The sequence below is a fragment of the Lissotriton helveticus genome, chromosome 12 (genome assembly GCF_964261635.1).
Source record: "Lissotriton helveticus chromosome 12, aLisHel1.1, whole genome shotgun sequence".
NCBI classification, from domain to species: Eukaryota; Metazoa; Chordata; class Amphibia; order Caudata; family Salamandridae; genus Lissotriton; species Lissotriton helveticus.
Window position 1 is genome coordinate 430,910,577 of NC_136073.1, and position 19,451 is coordinate 430,930,027.

The following is a 19,451-nucleotide window of genomic DNA, read 5'->3' on the forward strand; positions in this document are numbered from 1 at the left end:
ATCTACACTGCGGACAGCAGGGCTCACAATTCAGATCGAGTCGCGATTGCAGATGACGCAGTCCAGTAGGCAAGACACATTGCTCCCAGTGTGGCCCGCCCGCACCAAGCATCATCGCTGGCTGCACACATGATGAATGCTTCTGATGCCCATTCCTCAGTGCACCACAACTCATGGACCCTTTATGATAGAATCTTTTGTGTATGATTTCAGATATGCTGCCCCTACCTCAGTGCACCACAAGTCATGGATCCTTTATGATAGAATCTTTTGTGTGTTATTTCACATCTGGTGCCCCTACCTTAGTGAGCACAAGTAATGGACCCTTTATGTTTGAATCTCAGTGTGTGATCCGATGATTACTGTTGTACTTGTTGCGAGCACCAACCATTCCCTGAGGGCTGGCTTACACTCACCCCACACACATCCAGCACAGACGTCACTGGACATGTGACCCTGGTGATAAAAAAGGGGCCAAGTGTTATCTATCTGTGTCCGTATGTTCATTATGTATGCATGATGCCCCTGGGCCCTACCACATTACATTGTGCTGTACACAGAGCACACAACCATATTGCCTCTGGCAGTGGGGAAGGCTTTGATTATGTAACTTTGTCTGGGTCATTACATAAGTACATGGGTAGAGACTGGATCATTAGATTACTGCAAGGAGAGTGTATAGTGAATTTATAAGTGCTTGGGGATTGGCAGAGTGAATGGATAAGTACATATGTTGGCGGAGCCTAACCCCCGAGCCTGAGCTTGGCTCTAATTGGCTACCCTTCATGTGCCAAAACCTGAAATTTGGGCTTTGCATAGCCCTGTATTGCTACAGCTGCAACACTCCACTGAATGTGTAATAAACATTTATATCCACACAGATGTGTCATGTCGCAATCTTTCATGTGTGGAAGTATGGATGAATGTAGGGTCATTGATTCTCCCTACCTTCCATGTTGGCCATATTGTGGGACTTGGTTCACAGGTGACACATTGGTGCTTGCGGCCCGGGTGGCGGCAGCACTACATTAGGGACACCCGCATCAGTTGATTCCTCATACAGCCCAAGACGGAACCACGCCAAGAGCTCTGGAGTCATTGTTCACAGCCTCACGCAGGACTGGCATACGCCAGGCCAGCCCACTCCACTTACGCTCACAGGGAGGGACGACACTGCTACATGGCCCAGGTTTTTCTTTTAGTGATCTGCTGGTCACATGTCTAGTTGTCAGTATGCCACAGCCACTCCCTCACGGCTGGTTTCCACCCACACCACAACCAACAAGCACAGGCATCACAGGACACGTGACACTGCCAATAAAAAGGGCCAGGCGCACGTCCTCGATGCCATTTCCGACCTCTCTAGGGGTGTATCCGTGTGGTGTGCATGTGGGCTTGAGGGCCCAGGGGCCTGTGACATCACGTTTCGCCGGCCCGGAGGTGACATGATGGCATCCGCACCACGTTACCAAATCATAGAGAGTCCATGACTTTTGGCGCACATACTTGGTTGCACCGGATACACTGTGACCGGCACAGGCACACCACCATGGGATGGTGACTTTCGGTGCACTGATGTAGGGGCACCTTAAGTGCTGATCGGGTGTGCAAACTGCGATGATGCCCCGTCCCAGCGGCCTAGACAGCTCAGGTCTTGTGTGCCCTGCTAGACCGCAGTGTAGGCCTGAGCCATAGGACAGCGGGGACCTACCACCAAGTGGCATGGCCTCGCTGCTCACAGAGTTAGTGGCACCGCAAGGGCTGAGCAGGTGTGCAGCCTGTGATGATGCCGGGTGCGCTGGTATGTCCTCTGCCATGGCAAAACAAAGACCCAGCACCAAATGTGAGACCTGGTGGCCTGTGGAGTGGGCTGCATGATGTGGAGGGTGCCCTGTCGGCGGGGCCCGGGCTTGCAGTGGCACGTGGTGGGCCCTCTTTTCTACACGCAGGTGGGGGAAGGTGAGCAGTGAGGCCTAGGTGTGCAAGGGCGGGCAGACACCTCTGGGCGGCAGGAGTGGATGGGTGCAGCAGCCTGGGTGCGCAGGGGCGGGACAGCGTTGAAGGCGTGTGCAGTTGTATGTACTCTGCCATTACTTATTCTATACTATGTTTCAGATGAGTGAGCCTGAAGGCTGCAGTATGTCCCAGCACGTGGTTGGAGACACACGGGTGGCGGAAAGGTGAGCAGTGAGGCCTGGGTGCGCAGGGGAGGACAGTCACTTCTGGGCAGTGGGAGTGAATGGTGTGCAGCAGCCTGGGTGCGCAGGGGTGAGCAGACACCTCAGGGAGTTGGGAGTGGATAGTGTGCAGCAGCCTGGGTGCGCAGGGGTGGGCAGTCACCTCTGGGCGGTGAGAGTGGATGGTGTGCAACAGCCTGAGTGCGCAGGGGTGGGCAGACACCTCTGAGCAGTGGGAGTAGATGGTGTGGAGCAGCCTGGGTGCACAGGAGCAGGCAGACACCTCTGGGTGGCGGGGGTGGATGGGGTGCAGCAGCCTGGTTGTGCAAGGGCGGGCAGACACCTCTGGGTGGCAGGAGTGGATGGTGTGCAGCAGCCTGGGTGTGCAGGTGCGGGACAGCGATGAAGGCGTGTGCAGTTGTATGTACTCTGCCATTACTGATTCTATACTATGTTTCAGATGAGTGAGCTTCAGGGCTGCAGTATGTCCCGGCATGTGGTTGGAGACACACCGGTGGCAGAAAGGTGAGCTATGAGGGTTTTGTCCGCAGTGTTGGCACTCACTCTTCCTCTCTTTCTCTCTTTTCCTCTCTCACTCGCTCTCTTCTCTCTCTCTCACTCTCTCTCTCTCTCTCTTTCTCTCTTTCTCTCTCCCTGTCTCTCTCTCGCTTCCTCTCTCATTGTTTCTCTGTTTCTCTCTCTCTTCCTCTATCACTCACTCTTTCTCTCTTTCTCTCTCTCTCTCTCTCTCTCTCCTTTGATGGGCGCATGACGCACAATCTTATCTTGCATTTTATCTTGCAGGCTGTGATTCACAGATTGTCGAGGGATGACACGTCATGGCTGTACCTAGTATTACTTTGTTGTTTTGTATGAAGAAAATGTTTTACATGTAAATCCATAGATGACTGTGATTCTCATTTGTCCAACCTCACATGCATCTTAATTGCTATAATTGTGCGACATCAGCCGAATTGTTACGTTCCAGATTTTGGAATGTTACTGTCACATTTGTTTGGTGGGGGTCAGGGGCAGATGGCGGACAAGGAGGTGGTGGCGAGGAATGTCGGGGCACTCTTGGGTGTCTGAACTGCATGATCGTTGGCTCCATGGCATCTGTTGTTGTTCAGGTGTGGCTGTGGGCTAGGCTTCCTTTCATGTTGCAGGTTGTAGTCGGACCTTACACCAGGTCAGAGCAGGTGTAAACTTCCCGGTGCTAACGCACCTTATCGCCTGTTTTGTGTTCTCTTCACCGATCTTGCTGGTCATTGAGAATGTTGCGAAGTGATGTGTTTGCTGCTTTTTGCACGGGAACGCCTATTCTGCATCTCATCAGCGATATTTGTCGGGGTCATCCGTGACAATGTTTTTTGAGGCTGCTATCGCTGGTAAACTGGTGATATGGGCTGTTTGAACCAGCTTGTGAATGGTGCGTTACATTTATCACCATTTTGGCTGTGATAAAGTGCCGTTAACTCGGCAATATGTACTTGAGAATATGCCCCTCTGTGTTTTAAAGACCTGAGAAGTACCAGAGTGGCGTGCACCAAGCACGTTTACACTAGGAGGCTGCGCTGAGAGCTGCGCACCCTTCGTATTCACACTAGGAGGCTGTGCCAAGAGCCGTGCACCCTTTGTGTTCACACTAGGGGCCGCATTAGGGTCGCCACTCCAAACTTTTTTTTTTTAAATTCACTTTCATTAACTTACATTCCCCTCGGGGACCTCATCCCTCGAGGCATGCCCACATCTACATTTTTTTTTTTCTAAAGGGGTGGGGAGCCGCGTGGCCTCCTTCCCATGACACTACTGGCCCCTGGGTCCTAATCCCTCAGGGCCTTGCCTCTCTGTTGGGGACCATGAGGGGAGCCCCAATGCCCCCACAGTCCCGCCGGAACCCGCCTCCTGCAGGAGTCGGCATTGCTTTTAGGCAACGGGAGCTGCTAACATTCAGCTTCCCTTGCCCAAAAGCAATTCTCCTTTCCTTTATTGAAGCGAGAGGAGATTTTCCTCCTCTCGCTTCAACGAAGCAAACCAGGATTTGCAATGACAGGGTGGAAGTCATGCTCCTGCCCTGTCATAGCAAACGGCAATGACCCAGGGGTGGACACCTCGGGACATTGCAGAAGCCGGCCCTGGAGGGTGGCGGTCCCCAGGACCATCAAGAGCTCCAGGAGGGGGCCGCACGGCCCCCTCCCTCTGTTTTCAAAGCCCCGGGGTGGAGGAGGTCCCCAGGGCTGCGGGAGGGCCTTGAAAACCCCAGTGGGTGCCGTTTTGCATGAGGTGACTCCTGGTATTTCCCCAGTGGGTTTAGTGGGGGCTGAGCATCTCGCCAAACTGATTGGTATACACCCCTCCACACGGCTCTTTCGTTCCTCTGTGTCTGGAGGTTTCCAAACACCGGTTCCGTACGCTGGACGGCAGGGCATTTCCACGACCTAGGCCAGGCCGCATTCAAATCCACACAAAAAGATTGCCCAATAAGGAAATGCCACACAACGAAAGTCTGGATGCCTTTTGTCCCCCTCAAACGAGGGAAGCCCAACACATTTCGAGTACTCCATGTACTCTTGTTCACCGGAAGAGAGTAAATGAGCAGAGTGGCAGTTGCGAAGGACCATACATTTCAAAAACAGTCCCGCCCTTGTGGGCGTATGCACTCAGGCATTATGGTTGTTGTGGTCCCTTCGATAGTGAAAACCCTAGTGGGTGCCGTTTTGCATGAGGTGACTCCTGGTATTTCCCCAGTGGGTTGAGTGGGGGATGAGCATCTCGCCATACTGATTGGTATACATCCCTCCACACAGTTCTTTCGTTCCTCTGTGTCTGGAGGTTTCCAAACACCGGTTCCGTACGCTGGACGGCAGGGCATTTCCGCGACCTAGGTCAGGCCGCATTCAAATCCACACAAAAAAGGTTGCCCAATAAGGAAATGCCACACAACGAAAGTCTGGATGCCTTTAATGGAGGAACAATAATTATCAACCAATTTATCAACTATTTTTCTGGTGAAAATATTCTGAAAATAAACTAAAAAAGTCACACAAATTGGCAACGAGAATGGTTGTAATGATTATCTTACTGCATATAGAGAGTTGTTTTCCAAAGGAGTATTTTTTTGGGGGGGAGTGGTGAGGAAATTCCTCCGAAAGCTACTTCTAATGATATTCAAATATCTATTTGTGATTAAAGAGCCTGTTTCTAAAAGTACCAAGATGCATCTAGTCTATCACAGCGTCAGACACATCAAGAGTGATCAATACAATCACTTATGAAATGGCAAATGTTGGACTATTAATAAATTCATTTAGAGGATGAGTTAAAATAATTGTTAGTTGAAGAATTGCTGACAAGTTTTCAGCAGAGTGAAACACACTTTCCCGCCTTTGATGAATTTGAAGAAAACCCCTAAAGCAACAAGAATAGTATATGGAAATAGACAAAATGCTTTCCCCAATCACAATGAAAAAAATGCAATGGAAAACAGTTTGGATGCATATTCTTTTTAGGTCTAAGGTTAGCCAAGAGCTATTAAATGTACTAAAATTGCCTGAATAATATACTTATTGGGGGTTTCAGGCAGATCTATTCAATAATTGATTTGCTATTGTACCATTCATAGCCGCTTATTTACAATCCCATTGCGCCGAAGGTGTGTCACTTTTTTTGATACACCGGCGGCGCAATGGCTTGCCCGTGTTTACAAAGCCACGTAAAGTCACCCTGTGTGACTTTTCATGGCCTTGTAAATATGAACCCCTTTCACGCATTACTCTGCGTGAAAGGGGCATTCCATGGGTGTTGCTGAGGCTGTTCCCATGCAACATCCATGGAACTTGAAGCAGTCCCAGATTTGCCACATTTTGTAAAACTGGGGATGTGTCAGAATCCTATGCCTCCCCACAGGAGGCGTAGGAATGGGGCAACAAGGAGAAATACTTTTATTACTCCTCGTTTTTCCTCTTTCTATGCGTGCTGCATTCTGCAGCATGGCAGAAAGAGGAAAATGCCACTAATTATTGTTTTTGTGAAGGAAGGTGTCCCTTCCTGCACAGAAACAACCATCCCTGCAGCTCAGGCACCCTTGTAAAATGACGCAAAGGTGCCTGCACTGGTGCATGGCAGTAAATTATGCGCAAGAACAGGGGAAAGCACAGGGGTGCATCGTATTGTTGTTGATAATATGCATCCCTGAGCTTTGAAAGTGATGCAGCACGGCACACCTAAATGGCTTGATGCGCCAGGCTGCGTCATTTTCTTGTAGATGAGGCCCATCGTTTTCTTCTGCCCACTACAGCCTACAACACAGGACAATGGCTAGCCAACTTCAGCCATTGGCAAACTTCCCTGTGAGTGATAGCATTCTGCCCTTACAGAAGGAACGTATACACACAGAAAGTAGTTCACTTAAATGCCAAGGACTACTTTGGAAATGTGCTGTTTTTGAGACCAAACAATATTTTTGTCTTTAGCCAATATTTTTTTTTTTTAGCTTGACAAAGACCCGGTTTTCCCAACAATACATTTTTGCAAAAAACCGTGACAAAACAATCATTCCCAAAATCAAAAGGCTGGTGGCCAGTGCCAGGCCTATTGGCTTGGTCAATGTTTGTCAGTAGTGAGCTTCTTTAGTGTAATCCAAGCTCTCCAAGCTCTGTTGGGGATTAAAAGTTCAACTGACAAAGGAACTGTATCAGCATTTCCATCGGGAAGTGTGACAGCCTTCATGCATTGTATTTGTATTTATTTTATTTGCAAAGTGCAACAAACACTGGATTAAACTAGCGTCAAGGGGCTCACCAACGTAATAAAACAAGGACATCAACAGTGAAGTACAACACCAATAAATTAAAACCATGAAAACAGCGTGTACATTCATCTAAATTCACATGCAAAACCAAATGGACATGCAGAGATCTGGGTAACCCGTCACAGTGACCATTAGAAATGTTAAGTAAACAAATACATCTCCAAATTATATTTAAAACAGTATATCAACTAAATGGACAAATATACATCAGGAGTTGATTCCAAAATAAGGTGCTAGCTACACAGTGAGAGGCTTACCACATTGATGGACAAAGAATCATGCCACAAAATCGGACCCTGGAAAAGTGATTGATCAGATTATCAGTTCAGGATATAAATACTAATAATAAAAAAATCACACCAAATCAATGCAGGTAACCCTAAACGAGAACGTAAATAGCAACTTTGTACTATGGTAACTAGGTTCCATAAGTTGCACAGTTTCCATGAAAGATAATATACTGTAGTTATGACCACTCCACAGTGCTGTCAGGAAAACGATGAACAAACAAAACAGATGCTAGGTCAGACTTCTACCACAGCTGTATTGCAAGCTTAACTAGTCAAAGTTTCAAAATAAGCTTTATTCGGCTTTTGAATTTAAAACCATAAAAGCAAGCAGAGAAAAGATGCAAACATACAGAGAACCAATCCAGCAAATCAAAACATAATTAAAGGAAAAAACAAACTGTTTAGGACAAGCTAAGGCAGTTTGACGAATGAAACTATTCAAGATCCCAATCCAAAATACACAGAATCCTCCTTTGTCATCAGGTATGATAGTAATTTGGTACACCGGGGCCGGGATAAAAGTCATGCAGATCCCAGATACGGATGGAGCCATCTCCAACCTTGTGTTGGGTAGAACGTAAAAAGGGAGCAATGTTTCTGTCCTTAAACTTAATTAGAATCAGATCTCCTGGAACATTTTTGGGCAGGGAACCAAGCCACCCCACCCTCCTGACGCTCAATATCCCGCCGTCTAAAACAGATGGTAAAGGTCTATGGTTTTTAAGCCAAAAAATGGCTTTATTCATTAGGTCCTGCTGTAGTTCACGTTTACCCGGGGTGAGTTCAGGGACCCCAGAGAGCACGGTAACGTATGGCGCGGCTTCCGGGGGTAGGTCCAATTGATGCCTTCTTTCCAGGAGTCTATGAGTGGTATTAAGAGGAGCGTTGCTACCACTTAGGATGGGTGGTATAGGAGGGGGGTCACAAGTGGGAAGTATGGTAGAAGCATTATTCATAGGCCTTTCATGAACGTTAGTAAGGGTGGAGGATGTGGATATCATCGTGTTGGCATTTGGTGGGAGGGACCTTATTACAGTGTTTTCGATCCTGGTCAGCCTCTCCCCCAGATCATAAATTTTTGCGACCAGTGGTGATAGAGCACTGTTTAACATTCGTTCGATTTGGGCCAGCAGGGTCAAATGAAGGGAGGATACGGGGTCGTTTGGTCGAGTCTCCACTTTATCCGAAGTTTGTGAAACAGGGTTTGGGGCGGAGAAATGGGGGCTACAGAAAGTTGGTTCGGGGGATGCGGGAGGTGTGAAATTTATTAATTCATTGTCTCTGACAACTATGGGGGGAGTTAATAAATCCTGGGCATAGTTTGTACCGCACATGGCATTCAATTCTTCCCAGATTGACATCGTGGTTGGGAAACAGGATACCGATAGGAACAATGTACAAATCAAAACAACAGAGGGGGAAAGGTTAACATCTGATTTTACCTCCTCCTGTAGTACAACCAAGTGTAGTGGCCCGTCCCGTCCTCCTCTGGCCTCTGAGGGCCACAGAGGGCCCGCCCTTTGCCCGGGCTTAGCCCGGCGCCGTCCCGCGCGCGTCCCGCGGGGCGGGAGGTGTTCCGCGGTCTTGAGGCGCCTCCAGGCGCAGCGGGAGCGTCACGAGCGCGCCAGGTCCCGGGGCTGCTGGGCAATGTAGGAGAGTCCCTGTGTCTCCCTTGCGCTTGCCGTTCCCCTCACGGCTGGAATGGTGAAGAGATTGCCCTGGCCGTTTCCCTCACGGCTCCCCACCACTGCAGGTAAGTTCAGAAATGCCCCCCAGGCCCGCTCGGCGCTCCGCGGTCTTGAGGCGCCTCCAGGCGCAGCGGGAGCGTCACGAGCGCGCCAGGTCCCGGGGCTGCTGGGCAATGTAGGAGAGTCCCTGTGTCTCCCTTGCGCTTGCCGTTCCCCTCACGGCTGGAATGGTGAAGAGATTGCCCTGGCCGTTTCCCTCACGGCTCCCCACCACTGCAGGTAAGTTCAGAAATGCCCCCCAGGCCCGCTCGGCGCTCCGCGGTCTTGAGGCGCCTCCAGGCGCAGCGGGAGCGTCACGAGCGCGCCAGGTCCCGGGGCTGCTGGGCAATGTAGGAGAGTCCCTGTGTCTCCCTTGCGCTTGCCGTTCCCCTCACGGCTGGAATGGTGAAGAGATTGCCCTGGCCGTTTCCCTCACGGCTCCCCACCACTGCAGGTAAGTTCAGAAATGCCCCCCAGGCCCGCTCGGCGCTCCGCGGTCTTGAGGCGCCTCCAGGCGCAGCGGGAGCGTCACGAGCGCGCCAGGTCCCGGGGCTGCTGGGCAATGTAGGAGAGTCCCTGTGTCTCCCTTGCGCTTGCCGTTCCCCTCACGGCTGGAATGGTGAAGAGATTGCCCTGGCCGTTTCCCTCACGGCTCCCCACCACTGCAGGTAAGTTCAGAAATGCCCTGCTTAACTAGTCCAACCTACCTTTCGGCAGGTTGAAGCTGCTCAAATCCTCCCTTTTAAGAGGCTCTAAAGCTTCACTCAGCTGAAGCCATGGCAGCTCGACTCTATTACAGTGTAATAGCCTGTCGATTTCTTTTTTGGTGTAATTTGCTTGGTGCACAGCACTGCACTGATTATTCATGCTCAGTTGCAGCGACTGCGGCTCATTTGTTATTATTAAATCCAGTTGGTTGTGTCAAGAGCCCTTATGGGTTCATTCAGCTCGAAGGCCGAGCAGTCATGCCTCCTTCACCTCAGCGCTAAGCAATCTTCTAGTTTCCAGCTTTGGTCCTTTTCCTATCACTCTTGTGACACCTTATTGAGAAACAGGAGGAGTGAAATCAGGAATGAGCCTAAAATCCACAAATTTACGCGAGGAGTGTGATCTTGATATGTTAACATAATGCATATTGCACTGAAGCAGTCTGTTTGTAGTCATTACATAGTTAAGAATGACATTTCCTGGCAATCACAGGAAGAATTTTAAAAAAGAAAGGCTATAAAAAGATAGGTTTTACTCTAATGTTCATTACAAAACAATTGGCACTTTGTGGATGTTAAAGTTTCGAAATTGCAGTTTACTCTTTATGGCACTTTTCCCAATGAGCTGACTTACCTTGCTTTAGAGCATGGAGTGGGCCTGAGCATGGAGTGGGCTCGTTCACCTTTTTGCTGCACTTCAGTGTATGTGCCCAGCATCCCAAAATAAAAGATTCCTGCACATAAGAATCCATAAATAAAATGTAATTTCGGAATTACAGTGAGTGGGCCGTTACTGGTATATAGCAAGATTTCTCTATGTTTCTTAAATCCTCTGTGTATATATATATATATATATATATATATATATATATATATATATATATATATATATATATATATATATATACATATATATATATAAATTCACTGCAAAAACCATAGGTTTCAGGCTCGTTATAGTTAGAAATTAGCATTTAAAAAACTGCCGTTATAGTTAGTTGGACATTTCACTCATACAAAACCATAGAAATTCCCCCGTTATAGTTAGTTCAGCTAACTATAGCTGGTGCGTCCGCAATGCATTGCTGATGACATCACATATTACATCACTCATGACATGGTCAGTAACATCACTCATGACATCACTGATGACATCTCAAATGACATCACTGATGACATCATCCAGTGAATGTGTGTTTTTCTGAAAATTAAATATGTTTTATATATGTATATCTCAAGGTCGATGGATGAATAAATGGGTATAAAAGTGTCTAAATGGATGATTGTTTTTGAAAAATTGATTGTATAACTGATTGATTAAGTGTATCTTAGTGAATGCATGGGTTAGTAAGTAATGTTTAAATATGTAAATATCTGTATCAGTCTCTCACTTTGTGTATAAGTGGCTGCATGGGTTGGTGAGTAGCTGCATGAGTGTATATACGTGTTATTAGTTGGTTTTTTGAGTATCAGTATGAGTGTCTGAGTGTCTGTATGGTTCGGTGGGGGGTATTACTTAGTGCATAGATGCATGAATGAGTGACTCACTGTTTGTATGTGTTGAAGACAGCATGTGTGCAGGACTGTATGGGTGGATGAGTGTGTGTATGGGTGTCTCAATAGTATCTTTATGAGTAACTACATATGTTTTAAACTAGTATATGTGAGTATTGGTGTATATAATTTAGTATATGTGAAAGTGAGAAATTGGAAGAGTTCCTGTATAAATAAGTATGTGTTTCTTTAAGTGATTGTTTAAGAGAGTAAGTGTGTTTAAGTTTCTGTAGAAGTAAGTGTGGTGGTGTGTATAACTGTATATGTAAGTAAATGGATGTTTGATACTTTGTTTGCATTTGTGACTATGTGTGTGAGTAACTCTATGGATGAGTGGTGGTGTGTAACAGGATGTATAGGAATATGAGTACATATGATGAGTGAGTACATGTATGAGTGACTATATAGGACTGTTGGTGAATGAGTGGATGTGTGTGTAGATCTTGGAATTACTGAATAGGTTGTAACTGGTATTGGTATGTCCATTGTTTTGAAAATGTTAGTTTCTATTTTTGAGTGTGTGTATCAAAGGTTATATTAGGGTGAGAGGAGGTCTGCCACTCTAGCACAAGGATGATGTCATCAGTGATGTCATTTGAGATGTGATCAGTGATGTCATGAGTGATGTCACTGACCATGTCATGAGTGATGTAATATGTAACATCATCAGCAGTGCATTGCGGGCGCACGAGTTATAGTTAGCTGAACTATCTATAACAGGGGAATTTCTATGGTTTTGTACAAGTGAAATGTCCAACTAACTATAACGCCCCTGGGGGGCGTGGCCCCGCAGGCGACCAAGATGGCCACCCGTGCTTGAAGCTCCGCCAGCCGGGCGCCGATACAGCCTGTGGTTCCTGATGTAGGAGCTATTTGGACCAGCACACACCTTTCCATCCTGCCCGGGAGGCCCAGCGGAGCAGTTTGATGCCCGGATCGGCTCGCAGTGCAGCTTTTCCTAGAACTCGCGTTGGACTCGGGCGCGGGCCTGGTGGCCTTCCAGACCACGGAATCACTGGATGGGGAGCTGCCCTGGATTTATCCGGTGAGCACGGCCCTGGTGGGCGCCTGGTGCCGGTTTTGGCTTCCCCACACCCCGCCTGACTGGCCACCCTCCCCCCGTCTCCCCGCTACGGCTGTGTGCTGGGTTCTGCCGTGTGCGTGGCGGTCGCGGGGCTCTCTAGGCCTCGTGGGCACTTCTGCGCCGGGCCTCAGCGTGCGTGTTCCTGGCGGGGTTGAGGCGGGCTAGTGAGGGGGCCTTATTTTTGGCCGCGTGAGCACTAGACCTCATCGGGCGAGCCGGCTTCCCTCCCTCTCCTGGGCACGAGTTTGCAGGTGGTGAGGGCCGCCTATCGAGGTGGACCACGGCTGCCTCCCCGGGGCCTGCAGCGTTTCTGGGCACAGTCGGACCCTGCTTGATTGGGTTTCCCATATCCGCTGGTGGCTATAAAGGATACGATCTCTTCTGGGACTGAGACGCTGCTAATGCCGCACTGAGAGTGGGCCTAAGATTTGCGCTCTGACCCTGCTGCTTGCTGGTGATTCCTTGATCACTCCATATTTGCCATTGTGTCTTCACTTGCGGACAGAGCAGCATACGCTCTCCCTCGCGCTCTTCTCTGGGTGGGCGGCCTGGCCTGATCTGCTGGACTCTCGCCTTTGGGGGCATTCCCATCATTCTACCACTTGGCCAGTGTTGCTACATGTGATCTGCTCGGCTGGCGCGCACTGGGATGCTGCACTGTGAGGCTTTTCTCTTGGGGTGATCTCAAACGAAGTCTCTGCTCTCCTCCGGCCTTCCTGCTTTGCGACCTCAGCTTTGCTCCGATTGCGTCTAGGGGTACAATTGCTTTCCCTGACGTATGGGAAGAAAACATCCTAAGCAGCGCATGCTGCAATTTGAAAAGGTCCCTGGCTCCAGCTCAGACGACCCTTCTGACATGGCGGATAGGGCGCAAGGCTCCAACGATACAGACGACCCTGCCTCCCTTACTATGCTTAAAGAGATGAGAGCTGGTTTCAGGGCGCTGGATGATAGATTCGATGCACTAGACAAGAAATTGGTTGACATGGGTGCAAAAGTTCAGGCGCATGCCCGGCGGTTAGATGTGGTGGAGGCGGGGGTCTCAGATATTGAAGAAGGAGCGGCGGAATCGCAGAAACGGCTGGAGAGGGTGGAAAGGATTCTTAAGGAAGTGGCGATTAAGAACGAGGATTTGGAGGCCCCCAGTTGACAGAACAACATCCGTCTTATTGGCGTGCCGGTGACTGCCACTACCGGTCGCATGGATATTTTCGTGGAGCAACTATTAATGGAGTTGTTTGGTAGGGAGGCTTTCACTCAGGGTTTTGTGGTGGAGCGTGCTCACAGGTCGTTGGGCCCTCGTCCTAAACCAGGTCAGCCTCCGAGACCCATTTTTGCCAGACGCATGCACTTCAGGGACAGAGACGTGGCCTTCCGCTATGCTCGAGACCATGGGGAGGTCCAGTGGCAGGGGAGTAAGTTGTCCTTTTTCCCTGACTTCACTATCATGGTTCAAGAGGCGAGACACAAATTCAATGGAGTCAAGGCCACCCTGAAAAACCTGGGTCTTAGATACGGCATGCTTTACCCGGCGAGGTTGAAAGTAGATGTTGACGGCAGATTCCGCATCTTTGAGTCGCCGGCAGAGGCGCTGGAGTTTTGTCAAGCTTATAAAAAAAAACACAACAGAGTGACGACCACCCCACGTGCCACCTCCCCTCCTCAAAGTGGGTCGGAGGCCAGCATAGAGCTCTTCTCTAATCCCGGGACTGGTTGATCAGTTATTGCACTTATCATTTGTGTGCTGCTGTGTTTGTAATATGTGTATAATTCTATCCTGATTGTTACAGCAACATTCAGTAATGCCCGACCGGCGTGGCGTTGCTGCGCCTCATAGTGAAAACCACGTTTTCTTTACTAATTATGCCAAGTTTATGGTGTGTAAATTTGATTTCTGCATTGATATGGTCGTTTATATTGCACCGTCATTTGGTTAGTGGAGTTGGGTTCTGCCTCACAGGGGTTGGTGTGAGGCTGGTTGGTGGGTGGGGGGGAACACTTGCTTATTTTTCATGGAGCTTTAGCAAACATTGCGCAGGTTACTGGTATATGGCACTGGTTCGATTAGCCTTGCTGTGAGTTTGTTGTGATAGCTCTCCAATGGTACAGTTAGGCTGGAAGCCCGGTCCTTCTGGGCTCTCTATGATTTCCTGGAATGTTAGGGGTCTGAACAATACTCGATAACGAAGGCAGGTTCTCAATTACATTGCAAGGCAAAATATTGATATCGTCTTCATGCAGGAGACCCACTTGTCCAAATATGAAGATTCTCCTGTGGTGGCGAGCTGGGGTTCCCATCCATATTTTTCCAATTACAGTAGCTATGCAAGGGGGGTAGCCATATTTATACATAGAGGAGTTCCTTCCTCTCTACAGAGGATGGTGGGGGATGGGGAGGGCCGGACGTTGATTGTGACTGGCTCATTGATGGGACATAAGGTTTCACTGGTCTGTGTTTATGGTCCTAATGTGGATTCCCCTGACTTCTATCATGAGTTACAGGTGCGACTATTGGCATTGGACCCATGATTACTGATAATGGGAGGGGATTTCAACTTATTGTTAGATCCTACAAGGGATAGCACTTCCTCCTCACCTGACACTAAACCCCGCTCGCGCCGTGCGCTTCAAGACATTTGTGGGCACTTCTCTTTAATAGACATTGAAAACAAACAACACCCGCACCTCGCAGCCTAGACGCATTATTCTGGGTTTCACAACACCTGGACTAGAATAGATTACTGGTTGGTTTCCCTGGGGGTTGCTCGATGGGCGGGTGGGTTGGTTACCCTACCACACACGTTTTCAGACCACTCTCCGGTCATGCTTAAGATTAACGTTCCCAGACCTGGAGGATATGAGAGACAGTGGCACTTCCCTGGGAAAGCTCTTCTAGATCAGGTTTTTCATGAGGAACTAGGAGAAGCTATTGAGGATTACTTCGAAATTAACACTGGGTCGGTGGACACCTGTGCTGTGCTCTGGGAAGGGTTTAAGGCCTATATCAGAGCTGTCTGTATTGCCAAGAATGCAGGGGTCCTGAGAGATCTTCGTTCCACTTTAAGCCGCATTGAGACAGATATCACTGCTTTAGATCGGGATTTATTGGAAACTGCATCGGAGGCTGGGGACGCCTGGCAATTAGCTTTGCTGCTCGAATTTAGAGAGGCCGCAGAAAGAGAGCTATTATTCCTTAACAAACAGCATGTCGCTAGACGATATGGGGAGGGCAAACGACCCGGTAAGATTCTTGCACACACACTCCGCCCCCATGTGATAAAGCCTACATCACTAAACTCATAGGCCCGGACGACACGTTGTTACACTCCACCCCAGACATATGCGACACGTTTCTTTCTTATTATAAAACATTATACACTGGGGACATTCAAGAGCAAGGGGAATACATTGCGGAAATCGTGCTGGTTTACCTAGAACAATATATGCAGGATTTCCTGTCCATTCCCATATCCCAGGAGAGCATTTTTGAGGCAATTGAGGCGTTGCGGGGCTCCTCTGCTCCCGGTCTCGACGGATTCTCTGCGGATTTTTATAAACCGTATAAGGATATAATATTTCTGTGACTGGTGGAGGTGTATGCTGAAGCGCTAGAAGTGGGTATCCTTCCTCAACGTTCAGGGAAGCGGTCATCATCCTTCTCCCCAAACCGGGTAAAGACCCCAAACTCTGTGGCTCCTATAGGCTGTTATCCCTGCGAAACCTTTACTATAAAATAAGGGCAAAGGTAATAGCAATCCGGTTATCTTTAATAATGGAATCCATCATTTCTCCAGCCCAATCAGGTTTCGTGCCTCACAGATCCACATCTCTCAATTTGCGGACTCTGTTTACGGTGTTGCATAGAATTGATCCTAACACACCTGTCCCCTATTTGAAACCGGACGCTGACCTAGTACTCCCACAGAAACTTTGTGCCATTCTACCTACGGACATCCCCAGAGACCCTTGGACATCCAGACGGTATCCACCACTTGCTGGGCATGGGACAGGTTGTGAAGACTGTTGGGCCTAGTCCAATTGTATTCTCCGGCGTTGCCTCTACCAAATCTTTCATTGATCCCCATAATGGGTGAGGTCTTGATTCAGCGCACACTTGAGAAATTTCAAATCCGCACAATAGGTGACCTGTTTCCAGATGATCATGTTTTCTCGGTATCGGAGGAAGCTCGATTCAGTGAACACTCTTTTATGGACACCTTTGTACTGAAACGTATGTATTCCATGTTGCGGGCCACATTCCCTTAATTTCCGGCTGCTCCTGAGCCGGCCCCACCTTTACCTTAATTATTGAGTGTCCCACAAGCGAACATTTGATCTCCAAACTGTACAAACAATGTGTGATGTCCTGGCCGTCCTCTGATGCTAAAACACGCAAGGCTTGTGAGATTGATTTAGGTAGGCCTATTACTGATGACCAGTGGGAACAGTGCTGCAGGGCAACTAGGGAGGTGTCCCTGAATAGCAGGCATAAGCTGCTTCACTTTAAGTTTCTCCGTAGAATGTACCAAACCCCCGCATGGTCCCACTAGATAGACCCTACTAGACCCCACCACTTCCAGAAATGCTCAGCTCCATTTGCCGATTTTGCCCATCTCTCCTGGATGTGTCCTAAAGTACAGCAATTCTGGGCTCAGGTGCATGTCACACTAGGGGACATACTCTCCATGACACTGATCCCAACTCCTGAGATTACACTGTTGGGGTATATGGTTAACTTTCCTAAGAAGGTCAGGAAATTAGCTGTGCTTGGTTTTCTGTTGGCCAAGCGTGAGGTGGTATTACTATGGGGTAGCAGAAGGGTCCCTTCACTGCAGTCATGGCTTCGCAGCTTAGCGTTTTGCAATATAAATTGCAAGGAATACTCCACATTAGTTCCTAGCTCCTCGCGACCTGTGGATATTTGGGGATCGTACAAAACATACATCTCCAACAAACGCACTAAATATGACTCTCAGATTGCTAATAGTATCGTTCCTGAGGGGGTTGGCTAGGAGCATGGGGAAGCAGTGAGCACCCATGGTTTCGAATGTTTTTATTGGCTGTCACTCATACTTCATCTCTGTTTGTATCAGGGGGTGCTGAGGGAAGCAGATAGTTCCTTGTATTGCGAGTGCCCTGTGGAATAATTTGTGTTCTGCCTTCGCTTTTCCCCCACGTTCCATTGTCCACTAATGTCATGGTTTGTTACATGTCGCTCATATCACAATGTATTTATTTCTGTTGGTGCCAATGCTATGTGCCGCAATATGCTATATATTTTGATCATGAATGTATAACACTGAAAAATAAAGCTTTAAAAAAAAAAGATTTACCTAAATACTTGCATTGTCCCTCCACTGCTGTCTTCAGGTTTTCGATGCATGTCATTCTATGTATAACTTCCTCTTTATTTGACACTACATGATGCTTTAGGCCTTCACCTTTCCTTTATATTCGAGTTCCTGTCGCCCTAGTGTGTTTTTGGACAGCCTACTCTAATTTGTGTGGCCACGTACCTATGAGCCTTACTGCTGTGCAATAATATTCACTTCATGTTGCAATTTTCGTATGTGATGATTTCTATGCATGACCCCTTGTACTGTTTGCATACGAAAATGGTGTGCTTGCAGTTCATATTAACAAAATAAAAAAAGGTTTACCTAAATACTTAATCAGCAGACTGCAGGTAGTTCAGATTGCAGCAGCATTACTGATACTCAAGCTCCCTCGTCATACTTCTGTTTCTGACCACTGAATGCAACGGAACTAACTACCAATGCATAAGAACTTTTTTTTTTAAGCTCTGGCACCTTTTCATAGACCTTTCATAGAGACCGACCCCAGATGTTTTAATAAAAGTGGCAGTCATTATTTCACCCACAGCTAAAGCGTTGCCCAAAACAGCTTTGAAGGAAGAAGCCTCATAGCTGTGGATTGAGATACTGGAGCCCATGCATAGAAGGGGAGCTTCACAGCCTAGCTCCCTGAACTGGAAGCTGTTCAAAAAGGACTGAAAAGAACCATTCACCATCAACGCTGCTTGTGTCCCAAAGGAGGGATGAGTTCCTCATTAGTCTGTCCTTATTCCTCGCCTGGAAGTGTATTGGTAGAAAGGTTTGTAACTAGGCTGCCACCGAAAACGTCCGAGCAAAATCTGCATAAAAGACAACAGGACCACTTAGTAAGGAATCAGAATTTAGTCTTAAGGCATATACACTATGGAGGCCCCCCCTGTAAGTGTGATGCCAGTATCTGGAGGTACCATTAACATGATAGAATATTTACTACAAGGAAGCATCTTGGATCAAAGCCTTGAGAGCCTCCTGCACCGACTTCGCGGCCTCTGTCACAACATGGAGCCTGAAACTTTTCAAGACCATGAAATTAAGGGCCGGCAGGGCAGTCCTTTAGTTCTGCGGGCAAGGCGCTCCATGGATAAACCCAGTATGCCCTGGCACCTCCGCTATCTGGGTCAGCCTGAAATGGGGGACAAGAGCCGGCATGCACTGGTGCGCAACTGTGTGGACATTGCCACATCAGACAACTTGACAGAGTTATTGCTGGAGATGGGCTTCCACCTGGATCATGAATTTGTGGCCCAGGGGCATATCTTCCAGCGGGGCAGCATGAAGCTTGTAGTGTACAAGATCTTCCACTTGCTAGTTCCAGGGAGCACAGACAGCATTGAGGCACTGTCCCTCTCCTATCTGGTGGAAGTAAGTGTAGTGGCCCCAGCTGGGCAAGATGTCATCTCAGATGAGATGGGTAACTTCGCAGAGCAGCTGAAACCTCTTGTTCAACTCGAGAAGATGACCCAAAAAGAGTAATGTGAGTGGAGGTGCTAAGGAAGAGGGTATCCTCACTGAAGGGTGGATACCATTTGCAATGGAATCACACTGTGGGGATGGGAACAATACAAGATGTGAGGTGGGGGAAAATGGCGCACGCCTTGGGCGGAGAGGCTTTTGGAACACAAATCATATTATGGTACGAGTCGTGTGAAGAAAGTTGATAGCGGAACAATAAATGTCAAACGGAGCAATGACAAGAGTATAGGGGAATTACGTGGATTTTAGGGGGGAGGGGCCAATTGTGACACAGG

General features: G+C 48.2%; 1 pseudogene; it reads left to right on the top strand.

The window, feature by feature from the left end:
• Positions 1-18,524: 18,524 nt before the first annotated feature.
• On the top strand, positions 18,525-19,176 carry LOC144799020 (mediator of RNA polymerase II transcription subunit 18 pseudogene; annotated as a pseudogene).
• The last annotated feature ends 275 nt before the right edge of the window (positions 19,177-19,451 follow it).